Below are 6,808 nucleotides of genomic sequence, written 5' to 3'. Positions count from 1 at the left end.
TGAAACATTTGCATTTTTTTCGTAACGTTCGTAAACGTTTGGCTTAAATCTCTAAAAAGGTGAAACTTGTGGATTTGTTTCGTAACGTTTGTAAATGTTTGGCTTAAATTGCTAAAAAGGTGAAACGCTTGGATTTGTTTTGTAATGTTTGTAAGCGTTTGCTTAAATTTCTAATAAGATGAAACGCTTGGATTTATTTCGTAATGTTTATAAACGTTTGGCTTAAATTGCTAAATAGGTGAAAAATTTGGATTTGTTTCGTAACCTTTGTAAACGTTTGCCTAAATCGCTAAAATGGTGAAACGTTTGGATTTTTTTCATACTTTTGTAAACGTTTGGCTTAAATTGCTAAAAAGGTGAAAAGTTTGAATTTGTTAACGTTTGTAAACGTTTGGCCTAAATTGCTAAAAAGGTGTGACGCTTGGATTTGTTTTGTAATGTTTATAAGCGTTTGGCATAAATTGCTAAAAAGGTAAAACGCATGTATTTGTTTCGTAACCATTTTAAATGTTTAGCTTAAATTTCTAAAAAGGTGAAACGGTTGATTTTGTTTCGTAATGTTTGTAAACATTTGACTTAAATATCTAAAAATATGAAACGTTTGGATTTGTTTTGTAAAGTTTTTAACGTTTTGTTTTGTTTAGTAACGTTTGTAAATGTTTGGCTTAAATCGCTAAAAAGGCGAAACATTTGGATTTGTTTCGTAACATTTGTAACGTTTGGCTTAAATCGCTAAAAAGGTGAAACGTTTGGATTTGTTACTTAACGTTTGTAAACGTTTGGCTTAAATTGCCAAAAAGGTGAAACATTTAGACTTGTTTCGTAATTTTTTTAAACGTTTGGCTTAAATCTCTAAAAAGGTGAAACATTTGGATTTGTTTCGTATCGTTTGCAAACGTTTTGCTTAAATCGCTAAAAAGTGACACGTTTGGATTTGTTTCGTAACCTTTCTAAACGTTTTACTTAAATTGCTAAATAGGTGAAAAGTTTGGATTTGTTTCATAGCGTTTATAACGACTGGCTTAAATCGCTAAAAAGGGGAAACATTTGGATTTTTTTCGTAACGTTTGTAAACGTTTGGCTTAAATAGCTAAAAAGGTGAAACATTTGGATTTTTTTCGTAACGTCTGTAAACGTTTTGCTTAAATTGCTAAAAAGGTGGAACCGCTTGGATTTGTTTCAAATTTTTGTAAACGTTTGGCTTATATTGCTAAAAAGATGAAACGCTTGGTTTTGTTTCGTAACGTTTGTAAACATTTGGCTTAAATCACTAAAAATGTGAAACATTTGGTTTTGTTTTGTAATGTTTGTAAACGTTCGGCTTAAATTGCTAAAAAGGTGAAACGTTTTGATTTGTTTCGTAACGTTTGTAAATGTCTGGGTTAATTTGCTAGAAAGGTTAAACGCTTGGATTTGTTTTGTAATAACTGAAATTTTTGAGGTATTACGTGTAGTGCCACGAGGCATAATCGTAAAGATTAAGAACGAGAATATCAGATTAGGATTGAATAATTTGTTAAGAGATGGCTTGATCGAGGTGTCTGAATTATGTTGAGGTTATAATTCGATATCAATAGGTTAGTCTTGTTGTGTATTAAGTTCCGAATTGAATTGACGTTTTGCATAAAACGTCTTGCAAACAGCGATATTGCAAAGGCAATATCTCGGGCTGTATGATTCCAAACTAAGTTCCGTTTGCTGGTACGGAAACTTTGGGATGTTAACTACAATTGTCTAGTTTTAATATTTCTCTAATTCTGCCTCTAAGATGGTCATCTGAGGCAAAACATTTTTGTGTGCAGTCTGAACTGTTATTCTGGACAGCTTGAGGTTTTAACTTCGAAGCTTGTTTTCGACACCTTCGAGTGCATTTCATGGTCCGAGACCTAAACAAAAGTTGTAGGCGACGTTCTAAACTATAAGAATGTCACTTTTGTTTAGAGGTCGGATTATTTTAGATAAGCGTTTTGATAGCCAAAGTGAGCTACAAAACAACCTTTAAATAGAAAATTGGAGATGAGAATTGTTATTTATTGCGCTATTATCGTAATTGCGTAGATTCGACGAGGCGACTATCGACGGAGTTCAAAGTTCTTGAATCGAGATTAACGCTTTGCTTGATTAGAGTAAATGGATAGCAAGTGGTGAGTACACTTTAAATTACTCGTCAATATTCATAAAGCCGCGTATTTTCATACGAAAGGCTATATGAATATTTATATATTTGAAATATATGTTTGCAAATGTACTACGTATATATGTTTTGAAATACCTGTTTATTGTATTATGTTATTTTCATAATAACATAAATAAACAAAGAGAATATACTTATTTAAATACCGGGGAAGGGTAAAGCTATACAATATGAAATCGAACATCGAATAAATTACAAGTATCGAATCAAATATGAATAAGGAAATATAGTACATTCCGATATATACTATCAAACATAATAAATACCCATACGTGCGTGTGATAGATGTATGCGTGTAGATTGTAATGTGCATGCCATGGTCCATAAAGGATCAATATAACAGAACGAAAAATACAAAATCAATTAGTAAACATAAAACGAGAATTGTACTATGGTACACCCAATAATAAGAACTGAGATACAAGGTTAAACTCGGTAGAATTATCCCGGGACCTGATCTCATCCATTCTCGATAATAGTCCTTGGGACTCATACGAAATAAAAAGTAAGTATACATCGAGAAATTGTACGAGACAAGATCGTGAAGCAATATGGAATAAACTTTCCTACTAAATGTCAATAGGAATCATATGAATCGACAATTAAGTTCAAAAGACCTGCAGGGTGCAGAGTCCGAATGTAGACACGAAGGTAACTCGGTTGAACTATCTCGGGATCCGTGTCTAAGGAGTAACTCGGTTGAATTATCTCGGGACTCCTATCGATCGTTTGGGATTGAGAAATGGTACAAGTAACTCGGTTGAATTATCTCGGGACTGTACCATATGGTTGAAGGTAACTCGGTTGAACTATCTCGGGACCCAACCATAAGGATCAAGTCACAAGAGACTTGCCAATGATTTAATTCGACTTAGAATCATGATGATATAAACTAAGATTTAAGATTCTGTTGAAAACTAATGCAACAAAACGAGAAAGAAAAATATCAACACCATAATAAGAAATCGAAGATGCCAAATACGTATAAACTATAAGTTTATGAAATAAACAAAGAGTTATGAAGGAAAGTAGATAAAGTATGCAATATGATTTCAAAAGAGTATTTTCTATATATAAAATGGGTTTTCAAATGTTTTAACCCTTTATGTGATATTGCGTGTAATTTGGTGAACTCACTCAGTTTTATACTGACCCCGTTGCTCCTCCCATTTTTCAGGGATGGTATGATATGATTTGAAGAGTTAAGCTTCCGAAGTTTTAATTCTCGGAAGTCATTTGTATAAGAAGAAAAAGAAGGTTTTCATTCTAGCAGTCCGCAGTAGTCTAGATATTTTAACTAGAATTTTGTATAACGCGTTTTTAACTCTGATATTATTTGTAAATGGGGTCACATGTATTTTAATATATGAAATATGTTTTGATTTGCGAAAAAAATTTACACAGGTTTTTAGGCTTGCTACGGGATTTGGAGCTACCACTCCCATTCCCTAGCGCCGGTCGCGGCTCATAAATTTGGGTCGTGACATGTTTTGTAATGTTTTTTAAACGTTTGGCTTAAATTGCTAAAAAGGTGAAATGCTTGGATTTGATTTGTACCGTTTGTAAACGTTTGGCTAAAATTGCTAAAAAGTTGAAACATTTGGATTTCTTTCAAAACCTTTGTAAAAGTTTGGCTTAAATCGTTAAAAAATGTAAAACGTTTGGATTTGTTTTCGTAGCATTTGTAAACGTTTGGCTTAAATTGCTAAAAAGGTGAAACTCTTTGATTTGTTTGGTAACGTTTTTAAACATTTGGCTTAAATTGCTAAATAGGTGAAATTCTTTGATTTGTTTTGAAACGTTTGTAAACGTTTGGCTTACTTTGCTAAAAAGGTGAAACGTTTGAATTGGTTTTGTAGCGTTTGTAAATATTTGGCTTAAATCGCCAAAAAGGTGAAACATTTGGATTTTTTTGTACCGTTTGTAAACGTTTGGCTTATATTGCTAAATAGGTAAAATGCTTGGATTTATTTCGTAACTTTTCTAATTGTTTTGCTTAAATTGCTAAAAAGGTGAAACGCTTGGATTTGTTTTGTAACGTTTGTAAACGTTGTGCTTAAATTGCTAAAAAGGTGAAATGCTTGGATTTGTTTCGGTACATTTGTAAACGTTTGGCTTAAATTGCTAAAAAGGTGAAACACTTGGTTTTTGTTTCGTAACGTTTGTAAACGTTTGCCTTAAATTGCTAAAACTATGATACGTTTGGATTTGTTTCGTAACGTTTGTAAACGTTTGGATTTGTTTCATAACGTTTGTAAACGTTTGGCATAAATCGCTAAAAAGGTGAAACGTTTAGATTTGTTTTGTAACGTTTTAAATGTTTGGCTTAAATCGCTAAAAAAATTAGGATTTATTTCGTAACGTTTTAACGTTTGGCTTAAATCGCTAAAAAGGTGAAACACTAGGATTTGTTTGTAAACGTTTGGCATAAATCGCTAAAAAGGTGAAACGTTTAGATTTGTTCTGTAACGTTTTAAACGTTTGGCATAAATCGCTAAAAAAATTTAGGATTTATTTCTTAATCTTTTAACGTTTGGCTTAAATCGCTAAAAAGGTGAAACACTAGGATTTGTCTCGTAACGTTTTAAACGTTTGGCTTAAATTGCTAAAAAGGTGAAACGCTTGGATTTGTTTCGTAACGTTTGCAAACGTTTGGCTTAAATTGCTAAAAAGGTGAAATGCTTGGAATTGTTTCGTTATGTTTGTAAACGTTTGGCTTAAATTGCTAAAAAGGTGAAACGCTTGGTTTTTGTTTCGTAACGTTTGTAAACGTTTGCCTTAAATTTCAAAAAAGGTGAAACTCTCAGATTTGTTTCGTAACATTTATAAACGCTTGGCTTAAATTGCTAAAAAGGTGAAATGCTTGTATTTATTTCAAAACGTTTGTAAACGTTTGGCTTAAATTGCTAAGAAGGTGAAACGCTTGGTTTTGTTTCGTAATGTTTGTAAACGTTTGGCTTAAATCGCTAAAAATGTGAAGCGTTTGGATTAGTTTCGTAAAGTTTTAAACGTTTGGTTTTGTTTCGTAACGTTTGTAAACGTTTGGCTTAAATCGCTAAAAATGTGAAACGTTTGGATTTGGTTCGTAACGTTTGTAAACGGTTGGCTTAAATCGCTGAAAAGGTGAAACATTGGGTTTTGTTTCGCAACGTTTGTAAACATTTGGCTTAAATTGCTAAAAAGGTGAACATTCTAATTTGTTTCGTAACGTTTGTAAACATTTGGCTTAAGTCGCTAAAAAGGAGAAACGTTTAGATTTCTTTCGTATCGTTTGTAAACGTTTGGCTTAAATCGCTAAAAAGGTTAAACGTTTGGATTTGTTTCCTAACCTTTTTAAACTTTTGGCTTAAATTGTTAAAAAGGTGAAACGCTTTAAATTGTTTCGTAATGTTTGTATACGTTTGGCTTAAATTGCTAAAAAGGAGAAACGCTTGGATTTGTTTTGTAACGTTTGTAAACGTTTTGCTTAAATCGCTAAAAAAGATTAAACATTTGGTTTTGTTTCGCAATGTTTGTAAACGTTCGGCTTAAATCGCTTAAAAGGTGAAACGTTTGGATTTGTTTCGTAACGTTTGAAAACGTCTGGCTTAATTTGCTAGAAAGGTGAAACGCTTGAATTTGTTTTGTAATGTTTTTCAAACGTTTGGCTTAAATTGCTAAAAAGGTTAAAAGCTTGGATTTGATTTGTAACTTTTGTAAACGTTTGACTTAAATTGCTAGAAAGTTGAAACATTTGGATTTGTTTCAAAACCTTTGTAAAAGTTTGGCTTAAATCACTAAAAAGGGGAAACGTTTGAATTTGTTTTGTAACGTTTGTAAACGTGTGGCTTAAATTGCTAAAAAGGGGAAACGTTTGGATTTGTTTTGTAGCTTTTATAAACGTTCGGCTGAAATCGCTAAAAAGGTGAAACGTTTGGATTTGTTTCGTAACGTTTGTAAACGTCTGGCTTAATTAGCTAGAAAGGTGAAACACTTGGATTTATTTTGTAATGTTTTTCAAACGTTTGGCTTGAATTGCTAAAAAGGTGAAATGCTTGGATTCGATTTGTAACGTTTGTAAACGTTTGGCTTAAATTGCTAGAAAGTTGAAACATTTGGATTTGTTTCAAAACGTTTTCAAAAGTTTGGCTTAAATCGCTAAAAAGGGGAAACATTTGTATTTGTTTTCGTAGTGTTTGTAAACGTTTGGCGTAAATTGCTAAAAAGGTGAAACGCTTGGATTTGTTTGGTAACGTTTGTAAACATTTGACTTAAATTGCTAAATAAGTGAAATTCTTTGATTTGTTTCGTAACATTTGTAAATGTTTGGCTTACATTGCTAAAAAGGTGAAACATTTGAATTTGTTTTGTAGCGTTTGTAAATATTTGGCTTAAATCGCCAAAAAGGGGAAACGTTTGGATTTGTTTTGTACCGTTTGTAAACGTTTGGCTTAAATTGCTACATAGGTAAAATGCTTGGATTTGTTTCGTAACGTTTGTAAACGTTTTACTTAAATTGCTAAAGATGTGAAACGCTTGGATTTGTTTCGTAACGTTTGCAAAGGTTTGGCTTAAATTGCTAAAAAGGTGTAATGCTTGGATTTGTTTCGTTATGTTTGTAAACGTTTGGCTTAA

The 6,808-nt window shown here is 32.3% G+C and overlaps 1 long non-coding RNA gene across 1 annotated transcript; it reads left to right on the top strand.

The window, feature by feature from the left end:
• Positions 1 to 1,582: 1,582 nt before the first annotated feature.
• Positions 1,583 to 3,576, top strand: LOC126681893 (uncharacterized). Its single transcript, XR_007641393.2, has 2 exons — positions 1,583 to 2,144; positions 3,372 to 3,576. It is a non-coding gene; the product is annotated as an uncharacterized LOC126681893 (long non-coding RNA).
• The last annotated feature ends 3,232 nt before the right edge of the window (positions 3,577 to 6,808 follow it).

The sequence above is a fragment of the Mercurialis annua genome, linkage group LG1-X, assembly GCF_937616625.2.
Source record: "Mercurialis annua linkage group LG1-X, ddMerAnnu1.2, whole genome shotgun sequence".
Taxonomy (NCBI): domain Eukaryota; kingdom Viridiplantae; phylum Streptophyta; class Magnoliopsida; order Malpighiales; family Euphorbiaceae; genus Mercurialis; species Mercurialis annua.
This window is presented reverse-complemented; position numbering and strand designations above follow the sequence as displayed.